This window comes from Vipera ursinii (assembly GCF_947247035.1).
Source record: "Vipera ursinii genome assembly, chromosome: 2".
Taxonomy (NCBI): Eukaryota; Metazoa; Chordata; class Lepidosauria; order Squamata; family Viperidae; genus Vipera; species Vipera ursinii.
This window is the reverse complement of record NC_139513.1, coordinates 148,781,275-148,797,459: the sequence shown is the minus strand read 5'-3', so window position 1 is coordinate 148,797,459 and position 16,185 is coordinate 148,781,275. Positions and strand designations below refer to the sequence as shown.

General features: G+C 42.5%; 1 long non-coding RNA gene across 1 annotated transcript in view; it reads left to right on the top strand.

Moving 5' to 3' along the window:
* LOC310635778 overlaps positions 1–16,185 on the top strand; it is a 306,456-nt gene that overhangs the window by 128,987 nt on the left and 161,284 nt on the right. The gene's annotated exons all lie outside the window — the stretch shown is intronic.

The following is a 16,185-nucleotide window of genomic DNA, read 5'->3' as shown; positions in this document are numbered from 1 at the left end:
AGCTGACAGGCTTGGGTGGCAGTTATTCCTAACCCAGGCGCTTCCCTCCAGTGCAACAGTCAGGTCCCCTAGAGACTCATCTGAAGTGCCTTATAACACCATATTGCAGAATTCAGGGGAGGAACCCCCTACCCTCCAGCACCATATGCTACGAGGCAGAAATGTACACATGGGTTTGTGTATGAGCTTGTGGCATCCTCTTCATATTTACCAGGAAGTGCTTTCATAAATCCAGATTACTGTACTTTTGAATTGATATAAAGGCGGGTAGACTGCAAAACCTGGAATTCGCTTTCGAGGGGCCCTGTCTCTAGATCCTACAGAGAGTTGTTGGATCTTATAAAACTACCCTTTAAGTAAGGAAAAAAGTGATCATGGTAGTTTGCACATCCATGAATATTTCCTTGGAATGAATAGTGCAGGATAGGATTAACGATGTACTGCAAAAACCAAAACAAAACAAAACAAAAACAAATAGCCAGCAGATGGCAGCAAAATATGGGATGTTTTGCTGCCATCTAATGGTTGACTGGAGTTGAGCAGCACGGATTTCAAATTGGTTTATAGTTGGTACCTTAATTTTTAAAAACCACTTGGCTTCATTACCTTGTCCTCTGAAGGCTTTGAGCAGGTAAGGGGTCAATCTAGGAAGATTCTCCATCACCCGCACACAGACAACATATTTGGTTCCTGTGCTTCAATAGCAGTTCTGTTAAATATCTTATCTGCTGTTGTACAGGTCACAAATTTGTTGATTTTTGCAGATTAATTTGCTATTTAAAAAACACAAAAACTAGGCTAGCTCATTGGAAAAGTCTAAAGCAGACATGTCAAACACAAGGCCCGGGGGCCGGATCCGGCCTGCGAAGTGGTTTCATGTGGCCCACGAAGCCATCCTGGAAACAGTGAGGGAACGGCCTCCACTGCCTTGGCCCTGGCCCAGAGACCCTCCTCCTGCCAGAGACCCTCAGATCTGTCCCATTTCTGCCCGGGCCTCCATAGGCACCCTTGATGAGAACAATGTAGAGCTGGCCACACCCACCCAGTAGGCCATACACACTCTAGCCACGCCCACCCAGTAGGCCACACCCACCCTGGCCATACCCACCCGGCCCCCTGAGGGCAACCGCAATGCTGATGCAGCCCTCAATGAAATTGAGTTTGACACCCCTGGTCTAAAGTGTAGCGCAGATATAACTTGACGTACTTCATGGCTGAAATACTTTCTTTAAACAACTATTAAAGCAGAGTAACCCTGCTATAATTTTCATTTGGCCATTCTAATAAGAACAAGCTGGTCTTCTTTCCGCTTCAGATTTTTTGGAAGAAAAAAGAAGCAAACCCCAAAAGTAAGAAACAGAGCTAGCTGATAGTTAGTCAAGATAAGTTTTTGCTGGCAAAGGAAGACTCTAGAAGGATTTTCATACTGCCTAATCTAAAATCCTAGTTATTCTAGTTTGTGTTTCCTTTATTATAATACTCTGCCTTTCCACCAAGATGGCTAATAATGATAGTAAAATAAATAACACTAACCACTACATAAAATATAAAACAAGGCTGATAAAACTAATTAAAAGAAGTTGACATTTAATTTCAAGGTATTTCTAAACTAAAATATATTAATCATGGTCTAAACTCCAACATTTGAATCGAATCGAATCGAATAGAATCGAATAGAATAGAATTGAGTTGGAAGGGACCTTGGAAGTTTTCTAGTCCAACCCCACTACTCAGGCAGAAAACCTATACCATTTCAGACAAATGGTTGTCCAATCTCTTCTTAAAAACTTCCACTGTTGGAACATTCACAACTTCTGGAGGCACGTTATTCCACTGGTTAATTGTTCTAACTGTCAGGAAATTTCTTCTTAGTTCTAGGTTGCTTCTCTCCTTGATTAGTTGACATCCGTTGCTTCTTATCCTGCCTTCAGATGCTTTGGAGAATAGCTTGACTCCCTCTTCTCTGTGGCAACCCCTGAGATACTGGAACACTGCTATCATGTCACCCCTCACCCTTCTCTTCATTAAACTAGACATACCCAATTTCAGCAACTGTTAGCTTCCCTAGCTAATGTCATGTTTAGAAATAGAAGTACAGGTAAAAAAAACAGACAATTCCTATAAGGAGGGAAAAAAAGATCCTAGACCAATTATTTATTTATCTAATTTATATAGTCACCCATTTCACAACAAGCAATTCTGGATGGCTTACAATAATCAATAAAAGAGCAAATATAAAAATATCAGATATAAAAACACAAAAATCCACCTTAAAAATAAATATAAAAACAAATATACAAACACTAGGCAAAGACAGGATAAGAATGGCCACCTCAGCATTGGAGCCATCCGTATTTCTAGCCTGCCAAAGTAAAGGTTAGTTTAGTAAGAGTAAATCTGCATTTCTTCTGTTAAATAGTGGGTTCTTTGGCGCAGGAAAGAAGGCGCGGAATGAAGTACAGGGTAACTCATAGATTTATTCGTGCAGAAACTGTACTGGGGAAATGGCTGCAACTAGCCGCAATATACAGTCTGGCCCCTAGGCGGCAGCCAATAGGATTGAATCAACCATTGCCACCTGGAGATACCCAATTGCAGCACAGGAGACTTGTAGTCTGGGTTGCTGGAGAGCCGTTAGCTGCTTCAGCAACCCACGTGGTATTTCTCAAGAGCCCAGTACATAACACCCCTCCCCTCTTAGAATGGACCATAATAACACCAATTAGTCTCAACAATTGTCAAGACTCATTAACCAAACACACTAAACTAAAAGGGATAATAATAATAAAGTAAATAAAACAATGTAGGTTACAGTGTGATTAAACAACGTCTCAATGAACAGGCTTCCAAAAAATGGCATATTAAGACAGTTATATCATAACACTAGTTTCTGTAGAGTAGTGGCAACTGGAATTACAACAATATATAGCTCTTTATTTTACAACGTAATCTGCAAGATATGAAGGAGGCTTGTGTGCCCTAGAGGAATGGCTCAGAGTTCCCATCACTTTGTGGTCTGCCAGCTTACCCAGTGGGCTGAGTAGACTTGTGTCCCTTTGTGCTCCTGAGTCAAGGGGATTCGATGCACTCTGGCTGGCCTCTCCAGGTTGGCCTACCCCAGAGTCAGACTGTTCAGCAGAGTAGGCACAGCGGTAGCTGAAGTTCGGTTGGCTTGCTCCTTCAGGGGACCCATGTTGCATTCTAGGGCTCCTCAGTTCTCCCTCTGGTTTCACCTCAGTTAAGGAGGAAGAGTCCTGATAGTCCATGTGAGGACTGGCTTGGCTGCAAATTTGAGGACCTTGGGAGGGACTTATGATGCAGTCCTCACTTAGTGGCTGTTCTGGAAATCGTTTCCTGAGCTGATCAATGTGTCGCCTGACAACTCGCCCTCCCTCCAACCCCACTTCATAAGATAGGGGTCCGGATGCCTTGGTAATTTGACCAGGAACCCACAGATTCCCATGACCATAGTTCCTGGCCCAAACCCAGTCACCTGTCTGCAGCCCCCTTGGGGATTTTGGTTGAGAGGCTTCTGCTGCCACTCTATCTGGATGCAACCTGTCCAGTTTAGTGATCAAACACCTCCCCCAACATAGTTCTGCAGGACTTTTACCTGTAGCAGTGTAGGGCATAGAATGCTGGCAGAGTAAAAAATCTGCCAATATGTGATGCCAGTCACCTGTGACAATGTGCTTGAGTGCTTCCTTCATTGTTCTCACCATGCGTTCAGCTTGACCATTAGAAGATGGATGAAAAGGCGCAGACGTTGCATGTCTGATGAGATTAGCTCTAAGGAAAGCCTGAAATTCAGCAGCAGTGAATTGAGCCCCATTGTCTGAAACTGAGACATCTGGCAACCCATGCGTGGCAAAGAGTTTTCTCAGCACCTGGATGGTCCTAGCAGTAGTCATATTAGGAACTGGAATTACTTCCAGCCATTTGGAGTGGCTATCCACTACTATAAGGAAGAGCTGTCCCTGAAAAGGCCCAGCGTAGTCTATGTGAACCCTAGACCAGGGAGTGTGTGTTTCCTCCCACCTGTGAACTGGAGCCTCTGGCATTTCAGGCCTAGATTGCTGGCATGTATAACAATCATGTACATGAGTCTCAATGTCCTTATCAAGGCCAGGCCACCAGAGGTAGCTTCTAGCTAAAGCTTTCATTCTGACAATGCCTGGATGGCCTTCATGTAATGATTGTAAAACCCTGTCTCTTAGGGAAGTGGGAATTATGACTCTGTTTCCCCATAAAATGCACCCTTTATGTGCAGATAATTCATGCCTCCTGACAAAATAGCTTTGAAATTCTGAGCCTGGACTTTTATCCAACCAGCCCGTGTATACCCATGACAACACTCTACTAAGTATTTTATCTGTAGCAGTTTCAGCAGCAGTATCCCCTGCATGGAGGGGAAACTCAAGTATGTCCTGTATGGACAATATTCTAGCAGCAGGAGCCAGGTCTGGATCCATTAGTGGCAGTGGTAGTCTGCTGAGGCCATCAGCATGGCCCATTTCCTTGCCCGGTTTGTGAATTAATTTAAAATTGTATGCAGATAGGAAAATAGACCATCTCAACATTCTTGGAGAGAGTATGTGGGGGGTTTGTTTGTCCATTGTGAAAAGTCCCAACAGAGGTTTGTGGTCAGTGTAGACCATGAAATCCCTGCCATATAAATAGTCATGGAGTTTTTTTTATTCCAGCAACGATGGTTAGGGCCTCTTTGTCAATCTGAGCATAGTTGCACTCAGCAGAAGACAATGTCCTTGAGTAAAATGCTATAGGAAACTGTTTCCCATTTTTTTCTATGTGACTTAAAACTGCCCCCACCCCATAGGGAGATGCATCACATGCAAGACATACAGGTTTAGACTCTTTGTAGTGAGTTACAGTGGACTTTTCTGACAATAGTGCTTTTAATTCCTGGAAACTTTTTTCATGTGAGTTAGTCCATTTCCATGGAGCTTTCTTATCAAGAAGCCTGTGGAGGGGCTCTGATATTGCAGCCTTATGAGGTAGAAATGTGTGATAGAAGTTTAGGAGACCCAAGAATGCTTGAAGCTCTCCTTTTGATTTGGGCCTAGGAGCCATTTTATTGGCCTTCACTTTAGAATCAGCGGGGTGAATGCCGTTAGCATCAATTTGGAAACCCAGGAATTCTGTTGAAGAAACCCCAATACTACACTTGTTCTTTTTTAATTTGAGGCCTGCTTTGCGAAGCCTCTGCAAGACAGCCCTGAGCTTCTGGGGAATCCCCTGCAATAAGAACATCATCAAAATAAGGGCAGATGCCCTGAATACCCTTGAGTGTATGCTCCATGATTCCCTGAAAAATACCTGGTGCAACACTGACTCCAAACTGTAAGCATTTAACTTTGAAAGCCCCCCTGTGAGTCATGATCGTTTGAGCTGTGGCTGTGGCCTCATCAACCAGCAATTGCTGATAGGCCTGTGCTAAATCAAGTTTAGCAAAAATAATACCCCTGTGCAAGGAGGCTAAAATATAGTTGACCACTGGGACCTGGTAAGCGTGTTGCTTGAGGGCTTTATTTAGAGTGCATTTATAGTCAGCACAAATACGAATTTCCATGTTGGCTTTAAGTGGGGTGACTATAGCAGTTTCCCACTCCCCACTATCAACAGGCTGTAACATGCCCTGTTCTACAAGCTTTATCAATTTCAGAATCAATTTTATGTTTTAAGGCAAAGGAGACCCTACGAGGCTTAACCCTGATTGGAACTATGTTGGGATCTAGCTTAAATGAGATAGGCGGGCCTCTGTATGTTCCAAGTGTTGAGTCAAAAACATCCACGTATTCCTCGCACACTGACGCGAGGTCTGCAGTTTGTGTCCGGTTTATGCCAGTAATCTGAATACCTAAGGCATCAAACCAATCGAGTCCAATAAGGCTCATTCTCTGGCCCCATACTACTATTACATCCAGGTGCACCAAAAACCCTTTAAACTTAACCAACAAAGTGGCTTCTCCCTTAACTTTAATGTGAGCATTTTGAAAATCCGTTAGGATTATATGTGAGGGTCTTAGTTTGGCCCAATTGTTACTGCGCCTACACACGAAGTTAAAAGTGCCTTGAGAAATGATTGAGACTGCAGAGCCAGAGTCCAATTCCATCTTACATGGAACTCCTTGTAGCTCTACCATGAGCTTAAGTTTGGGTTTGAGGGGGCATCGAGCCCTGGTGCGGCATACGCTTCTACGGCTTCTGAAAATTCCCACACTAACTGGACCCTGGGCCTCAGTACCTCTCCTAGTCAGTTCTTCTGACTGGTGTTTGGGCGGCCGGTCTCTCTGGTGGGCTCTGCAAACCACTGCGATGTGGCCTGTCCTTCCACAAGCTCTACACGTGGCTGAACGAAATCTGCAATTGGCGCGAAAATGGTTGCTGCCGCACTCCTTACATCTTGGTAAGAGAACTGCCTTGTAACTGTCCTCTCGCTGCTAGCTGTTGCGGTGTTGCGCGTTGGGTTGCTTTTGGAGTGGGTTGATTTCAGGTTCTTCTTCCTCAGAAGATTCTCCGGTGTGTTTGGCATCCTCAAGGTAGACAGTTTCCTTGAACTTTGTCAATTTGGCGGGCTGTAGTGCTTGTACGGCACCCCCGGCAGCTTTGTCAGCCATCACCTCATCTTGTGCTTCAAAAAATGTTAAATTTGGCCTAGCAAATAGTCTCTGCTGAAGCGTTCTGTCCCGTAGGCCGCAGACGAGCCTGTCTCTTAATCGCTCTTCTAAATTTGAAAATTTGCATAGGTGTGCGGCTTGCCTTAGGCCCGCTATGAACTCTGAAGCTGACTCCCTGGGAAGCTGCACTCTTTGGTCGAACTTGAACTGCCAAGCCATTTCAGACATCTTGGGCTGGAAGTGCCCGGTTAGCTTCTTCTTGAAATCTGTGTAGGAGACCACTTTGATTGGTGTCGGCGCGAAAAGGTTCTTGGCTAAATCAAAGGTTTCTGGGCCGCACACGCAGAGTAGCGTTGCGGCCTTCAGTCCTTCTTCTGCGATCTGATTGGCTCTGAGGTAGTTTTCTACTTGTGATAAATATGATGGCCATTCCTCTGGGTGTTTCATGGAGAATTCTCGCAGTTTGCCAACCTTCGGCATTCTTCTTGCTGGTTCCTGCATTCTATCGAATCCTGCTTCAGGCTCAGGGAATGAGTCCACTGAGCACGAGGTCGCTAGTGTAGCTTGCTACCCAACCTTGAGAGAGAGGGGGGGAATGCCACTTCCCTCCAGCGTGTGCTGCCTTTCCCTCGCAGACTTCAGCTCTTATTTGGTGAAGCAGGATCCTATCCTCGTCGCCACTGTTAAATAGCGGGTTCATTGGTGCAGGAAAGAAGATGCAGAACGGAGTACAGGGTAACTCATAGTTTTATTCGTGTAGAAACTGTACTGGGGAAATGGCTGCAACTAGCTGCAATATATAGTCTAGCCCCTAGGCGGCAGCCAATAGGTTTGAATCAACCATTGCCGCCTGGGGATAGCCAATTGCAGCACAGGAGACTTGTAGTCTGGGTTGCTGGAGAGCCATTAGCTGCTCCAGCAACCCACGTGTTATTCCTCAAGAGCCCAGTACATAACATCTTCCATTGTCCCTTTCTAGATCCATTTTTCAGCACCTAATTCAGTGGCAGAGCAACCGTGCTTGCTCTACCTTTCTTGAGTACTACAAAAATTCAGACTCCATTTTTGTCACATGATCCTCTTATGCCATCTATCCCAACCAGGACACTTTTTGCATGGATGGACTACAACTTGAAGAATTGTTAATAATGGCCATGCTGCTTGGGAAATTCTGAAAGCTGAAGACCACATCACCTACAGAACACCAAAGCTGAAGTAGATTGCACTAACACCATGGTGGCAAACCTATGGCACGCGTGCCACAGGTGGCAGGCAGAGCCCTCTCTGTGGGCACGTGTGCCATCGCCCCAGTCCTAGGCCTTCAGCTGGACTTTTTAAAACCTTTTCGCTTTAGGCCTCTACCGCCATGTGCAAAGAAAAAAATTCAATCAATCAATTTCAATTTCTCCCGGGGGAAAAAAAGATCTTGCAAAGTTGGAATTGATTGATTGAACTTTTTAATCCCACCCAGTTTGCCGCCACACCCACCCAATGGGCCACACCCACCCAATGGGCTATGCCCACCCAGCACCCGACGATACATAAGTGGGTTTTGGGTTGCAGTTTGGGCACTCGGTCTCTAAAAGGTTCGCCATCACTGCCCTAACACATTACAGGGTGTCTTCGATTTATGACTATTTATTTAGCAACTTTCAAAGTTACAATGGAGCTGAAAGTGATTTATGACCAGTCATTGCACTTATGACTGTCGCGACATCCTGAGGTCCCATGATCAAAATTTGGGTATTTGGCATGCATTTACAATGGATATAGCATCCCGGGGTCACGTGATCACTATTTGCAATCTATCCAGCCAGCTTTAAACAAGCACAGTCGATAGGGGAACTGGATTCACTGAATGACCGTGGCAAAAAAAGGTCATAAAATTGAGTGCACTTCACTTAATGACTGTCTCGCTTAGCAATGGAAATTCCAGTCCCAACTGTGCTAATAAATCCAGGATTACCTGCCACACACATTTTTATACATTCACTTGATTTTATCAGTATGTGTATGGAGTCAATATAGTAGCAGCAGAAGTTGCAACCTTCTTGTCTTTAGATAGTGCCAGTATTTTGAAGTATCCACTAAAACAATTCTACTTCTCTTAAAGTGATCAAAATGCTTACTATATCATTAAACAGAACTTTTTATGCAAGCATCAGTTCTGTTGCTTCACAAAATGCACAGGTTTGGTATGATACACTCCCTTGCAAATATCCAACAGGTTGGCATAATAAGGCAAGAGCCAGACATGACTTTTGCAATCTGTAGGTTGCAAAGCAGGTACAAGAAGACAAGATTGATCAGAACATGATATTTCACATGAAACATATTTTAACATGGCACTTGGTCAGCTTTTTTGATATCCATATTATCTGGGTAACAGCATGGTGCCACATCCCGTCTTCAAAAGCAGCCACAGGTTCCTGTGCAGTCAACTACAAAAGAAGACCAAGATTATTTCATCATGAGCTGGCAACATTCCTAGAATTTATTCGCTCACTCTCTGTTCTGGTTTACCTATCACTGTGCCACAGTTTACAAGGCAGAATTGGATGGACTTGCACATATTAAAGGTTAGCCATGGCTTAAAAGTCACAATGTAGGGTTTAACTCAACAAGCCAAGACCAACCAGTTAAAATTAAGACTTAAAACAATATGCAAACATTGCTTCTATAACTACATGGGGCACTGAGACAATCCTTTGCCCTGGATTCTACTGTATTCCCTTTCCCCATCCCTATAATACTATGTTCTGTCTGTGGGGAAACAGAGGAATGTTCTTTAATAAAATCCCTTGCATGACACTTGCTAGTCCTCATAAACTGCACCCCACATAGCCCTAGTGGTAGGATAGAACAAAGGATGCTTTCAAACAAATGGCTTCTAGCCTTGCCAATCAAAAGACTTACTGTAGCTATGCCATCTTTCTTAATGGGTTTTCCGCATAAAGAAAAACCACAGAAGAGGTGAGACAGTATGGTTACAAAGGGAAGGCAATGAAGTCTGGACCCTCAGAGGACATTGTACTTTTGAGACCAAGCAACAGAATTTCATTTTTAATGTGTGCCAGTGTACCCACAGTAAAAAAATGACAATAGAGGTTGTCTTGTCTTGAGCAGGTCAACTTCACGTGCAAGGTCACATTTAAAACTGCTATAAGCCTGTGGGCTCATGTGCATGTTCTTTTGGTGCATGTGACAATCCACAGAGGTCTGAGTTCAGGAGATCATTGCGCTTGCCTGCGAAGTTCCCTCAGCCTATAGATATAGAACCTCAGCACCACTGACATGTGGCCACAGACACTGGTTCCCAGGAACGGGACTCAAATCAAACCTAGCTACAGAAGGAGAAAAGAGGAGAGTTCTTAACTAATTAGCTGAAGAGAAATATAATATAGTAGGCAGAAGTGAACCAGCAGCCACAGTAAAGAAAGCAAAGCAAAGCTATCAATCAGATCAGGGCACATGCATGGTATTGATAAAGGAGAATGTTTATAGCCCAGGGTTGAAATGTGAGGTCCTTGGTGCTCTCTGAACTTGCCTATTTTCTTGCAGATGTTTCATTACCCAAACTAGCATTGATGATGTTACCTAGTTTGGATATAATGAAACGTCTTCAGGAAAATAAAGAGCCAAGCTCAGAGAACACCGAGGATCCCTCATCTGAATGGGGAGGGGGGGGGAATAAAAAAAAAGTCGAGATGGTGTTTGCTACCACACAATCGAAGCCCTGCTCTTTTTTTATGTGAGTTGGGTGTGGTGAGGGAAGTACTCCCAAGCCCTCGTGTGCTGAAATTTGAACAGTTCCTTATTGCAGATCTGAGCAAACATTTTAACATGTGGCCTTTGGAGGCCTTGTATATGGCCTGCCTTAAGGCTGCTAATCCTTTTCCTTCTCCATGCTGCTACTGCTTGCTGCTCTCATTATCATCACTGCCACAATTCTTTTTGGAAAAAAATCAATGACCTGGTGGTGGCTTTTGGATGATTGCCAAGCAGGCAGCTTAAACGCTTAAACTGTCCACCACTATCCCTCTGTTTAGCAAGGGGAGTCACAAAGACCTCTCAGAAAGTAGCCCCATGCTGAACTGGGAAAGCAGTATATGGGTAAACGGGTGTATGTATCTACACATACATGTGGCACAAGCCATGAGCTATGCCCACTACAGTGTGCTTCCCATTCCTTCCTTAACAGCTGAATGATGAAACTGATCCCTCCCTACCACAGCATATCAGAGTATTCTGGGAAAGCAGCAAATACATGGGAACAGTTTTGTGACATTTTAAAAAGTCTAATATATTTATTAGGTAAAGGTAAAGGTAAAGGTTCCCCCGCACATGCGTGCTAGTCGTTTCCAACTCTAGGGGCCGGTGCTCATCTGTTTGAAAGCCAAGCTTGTCCAAGGACGTCTCCGTGGTCATGTGGCCGGCATGACTAGATGCCAAAGGCGCACGGAACGCTGTTACCTTCCCACTGTAGTGGTCCCTATTTTTCTACTTGCATTTTTACGTGCTTTCGAACTGCTAGGTTGGCAGAAGCTGGGACGAGTAACAAGCGCTCACTCTACTACGCGGCACTTGGGCTTCGACCCGCCAAACTGCCGATCTTCTGATCGACAAGCTCAGCATCCTAACCCACTGAGCCACTGCGTCCCTTAATATTTATTATGGCATAGTAAATGTTGGGAGGAGGAAAATTCTTCCTCTCTCCATTTAAGAAAGAGAAGATCCATGTTTTCAGATAGAGGGTTCCTGCTAGTGTTCCCAGTCATGCTTTCTCCACTTTAAATTTATATGTGGGATAACAACTGACTATCCAAATTTTAGAACTTTAGAGCTTTAGTCCTTACCTGTGTGAACATTTTATTTTATCTCGACTCTGTGACCCAATGTTCTGCTGTGGAGTCGGCCATAAATAGAATATAAAAATCAGGACTACCACCAGATGGTAGCAAACAGACTTTTTTCTATCTCTGCTGCACCCCAGTGATTTTTCCAACTTTGGCAAGTAAAAAAATGACTGCAATGTCATTAAATCAAAACATTAAAAATAACCTCACACACAAAAAAATAGCTGTGACTGTACAATACAGGGATTTGAATGTATAATCATTTGGCATTTTTGTCCATGCTTTACTTTAAAATGTATTTTTATTGCTTTTAACAGAAAAAGAAAAGGAACAAAACACTGAAATAATTATGATGCAAATATGTTCTAAAAAGACATAAAAGTGCTTTGAAATGAATTTAAAAAACAAAATAGATCATTATAACAGTTAATCATTACAATTCTATATATGCCGAATGTAAATATTATTCAAGTATATTACATATTTCTTTCTAATACACTTATACCATATAACTGTAATTTTTTAATCTCCTGTATTTTGTATAAATGAGTTGTATATTTCAATATACTTGGTCCACACAAAGTCTACATCTATAGGCAGTCTGCTCATGAGTCTTCAATCAGGTCTTCAATTTATTGTAAATGGGGTCATACATTTATCTTTACAATGCTGAAATATCAGTCTTTATAGTATATAAAGGATCTGGACAGACTCGAACACTGGGCACTATCTAACAAAATGAAATTCAATGATGAAAAAAGTAAGGTTCTGCATTTAGGCAGGAAAAATCAAATGCACAGGTATAGTACAGTATAGGTGGGACCTTGCTCGATAGTAGTAACTGTGAGAGGGATCTCGGAGTCCTAGTGGACAATCACTTAAATATGAGCCAGCAGTGTGCTGCAGCTGCCAAAAAAGCCAACACAGTGCTAGGCTGCATTAACAGAGGGATAGAATCAAGATCAAGTGAAGTACTAATACCACTTTACAATGCCTTGGTAAGGCCACACCTGGAATACTGCATCCAGTTTTGGTCACCACAATGTAAAAAAGATGTCGAGACTCTAGAAAGAGTACAGAGAAGAGCAAAAAAGATGATTAGGGGGCTGGAGGCTAAAACATATAGGGAACGGTTGCTGGAATTGGGTATGTGTAGTTTAATGAAGAGAAGGGTGAGGGGTGACATGATAGCAGTATTCCAATATCTCAGGGGCTGCCACAAAGAAGAGGGAGCCAGGCTGTTCTCCAGAGCACCTGAGAGCAGGACAAGAAGCAATGGATGGAAACTAGTCAAGGAGAGAAGCAACCTAGAACTAAGGAGAAATTTCCTGACAGTTAGAACAATTAATCAGTGGAACAACCTGCCTCCAGAAGTGGTGAATGCTCCAACACTGGAAGTTTTTAAGAAGAGACTGGACAGCCATTTGTCTGAAATGGTATAGGGTTTCCTGCCTTAGCAGGGGGTTGGACTAGATGACCTACAAGGTCCCTTCCAACTTCTTCTTCTTCTTCTTCTTCTTCTTCTTCTTCTTCTTCTTCTTCTTCTTCTTCTTCTTCTTCTTCTTCTTCTTCTTCTTTCTTCTTTCTTCTTTCTTCTTTCTTCTTTCTTCTTATTATAATATACTGTATATACTATATTATATATAGTATGTAATACACACACACACACACAAAAATACATATACCAAGGGCAAGGAGAACCCCTTTAAGTTGTCAGGTTGTCAAATTCCATATGGTAGGTATACAATTCAAGAGATTATTAATACTTGCCCAAGGGGGCAAGGGTGGGGTATCATTTATTTCCTGTGCATAGATAAGTAGTGCTTAAATTATGACTTCCTGGTTTTAAAAAAATTGATAAAAGCAAGAAAATTTGCAATTCCATGGTATCTTGAATGGAAAGGGAGTGGTAATAAATAACTTCCCAAGAACTAGGGAAGGAGAATACATGTTTTCCATTCCTTCTTGGAAAGTAGTTTGAAACAGTGCTCTGGAAGACTTATTCAACAATATGACAATTTAAGTAAAGCATTCTTCAGGGTCTTGTTTTATCCCTCATGCTTTTTAATGTGCTGGAAACACTTGGTTTTTCCCTTCTGTAGAAAGCACGGGAAACACCGCCAGCCAACAAAATCATAGTTGTTTCAAGTAGGAGAAACAGTTTTTAAAAATATATTGTGCAATTCAATTCTCTGAACTTCTTGCGTTTTGCAATCTGGAGTATACAATACAATATAGTTGGTAAAAAACACTGCATTTGCCCACCCACTCACTCCTTTCTCTCAACATTCCTATTGAGTAAAAAAATGCCAATTCCTCAAAGTACGTCAAGCAATGAAATCCAAATTTAAGCTCATGTTATGCTATTGTCTATTAAGCGAACCACAATGGATCAGGGTTATATAGCAGGCTAAAATCATAATCCATGGCTGAATGTTCATACTACATTTCTACTACCATTGGACTGCAAGATGGCCACAAAGAGTTACTATTGTTTCCATCTCTTTGCTACTTTTGTGGGTCAACCCAATCTCATAGCTTTAATTTCATCACACTTTGTTTCCTCAACAGGCTTTGGGCATTCTTGTATCTTCTCAGTTTTAATGCTAATTGTAGCCATTTTGAATCCCCTAACAACTGTACCATAAAAAAGATGAGAATTAATACAGTAGGTATCTTCAAAGGGTCTTGCTTTATTTCATCTGCAATTGCCTATTTATTGTATCTGTTCCTCTAGATAGCATTTAGAATGTGTCTAATTGTGTATTTAATTATATGCAACCTCATTTCTCTCATGATCTGTTATCAGCTCTTTTAGAAGAGTCTTCTGCTGTGCAGCTCTTGGAAGCAAAAAGCTTTAATTTTAAGAGAAGAAAAAAAATAAAAGTGACACCTTACTAACCTTGTCCTGGACCTGTGGCCGGATGGCAAAGTTTGCCATTTTTAGCATATAGGTGAAACCTTGCTTGGTCTACTTTAGCAAAGATTGATACTGTTATTTCCTCCTTTTATCTCTATGGGAATTTTTTCAATGACAACCCCCTCACAGTAAAACAGATCAACTTTTGTTAATGTGTTCTGCTTTCTCATTCTCAGCATACGTAGCCAAGAAATGTAGAGAGAGAGAGAAAAGCAGAAATTTATCAGACGTAGCTGAGATAGAATTATTCCCTTCATACTAATTATAGCAATGATAAATAGGTAATTGTCTAACAGAAGACACGCTTCCGAGGGACTTTCCTCTGAAATTAAAATTGGCCCTGTGGTGGTGATTTCTACCATAGAGGTCTCACATAGCTCCTTGAAATCATCTGCCCAGCCATCTGCCAAAGCTTTGCTGTTATTGATAAGGCAAGAGAGCCACTGAAGCATAGAGGTTAAAATGTTGGACTAGAACTGCAAAGCTGCAGTTGCAATTACAACATCAGCCATGGAATATTACTGGGTGACTTTGGGCCAGTCATTTTCTCCTAATCCACTCAGGGAATTGAAACCCTCTGATCAGACAGGGTATAAATCTAACACAAATAAATCTGATTTGTTTCTCTCTTAGGATTTGAACCGAAAACATTACAAAAGTGTGAACATGAAAGACCAGGTGAAATATTTTGATTTCTCCAGGCATGATCTGAGAAATGCCTTCCAACCAAGCTTACCATTGAGGGCAGAAGTTAATTTCATTTGTGTCGTGACAAAAATCAGAAACATGGACATTTCCAGATAGGGAAAAAGCCAATACTACTACTTATATAATTCCGGATTTGAGAGAAATATAACATGAGCATCTTTTGACTTTGTAGTCTCCTCCTTAAAAGTATATTAAGTAATATCAAAGTATACACTGCTTTTTATACATTTCTTAAACTTTGGTAAACTTTCAATCAATAAAAAAGCCTTGGTGGAGCAGTGGGCTAATGCCTTCTTAAGTAACACCAGCTGCCTACAATTAGTGCAGGTTCGCATCCCACCAGGCTCAAGGTTAAATCAGCCTTCCATCCTTCCGAGGTAGGTAAAATGAGGACCCAGATTGTTGGGGGCAATTAAGCTGACTTTGTAATAATGCCGCTTGGGGTGTGTGTGAAAGCCCTAATAAGCAGGCATATACATAGAATGAAGGCTACTGCTAAGCTTGTAAGCCGCCCTGAGTCTTCGGAGAAGGGCGGGATATAAATGTAATAAATAAATAAAATAAAAATAGGATAATGTACACAAAAGAGAGGAAACAAGGACCGAAGGAATATCCTGAGGACACTTCGTGGATTTTAGGAAGCAAGCTTTAGCTGATGAGTGCTGATGTCACAACAAAAGCTTTCGCCTTTAAAATGCCACAAGTCTCTTCGCTGCTTTTGTTGCCGCCGACGAACACCACTCTCTCCAGCTCCACTTTGCACGCTCGTCCGTTAGACTTCTTCCAAAAAACTCGCAATACAGCTGAACTCCTCATAACGGGATCACACCAAAGGCTTCCGCTGAATTTCCGTACACAACTCCGCGTTAAAACATTAGCAATGGAATCCCCTCCTTGAAAACGAATCGAACTACGCTTCCCCCATTTGCAGGAAGAGTGTCTCTTCCCGGTCATGTGGTCGCATCTGGCCAATAATTATCCAGCGCCGAAACGGCCTAACCGCTTTCTCAATTCACCATGGAAACGGTCACATTCTTCCGTTCCCCGTCCTCCTCCGCCCTAG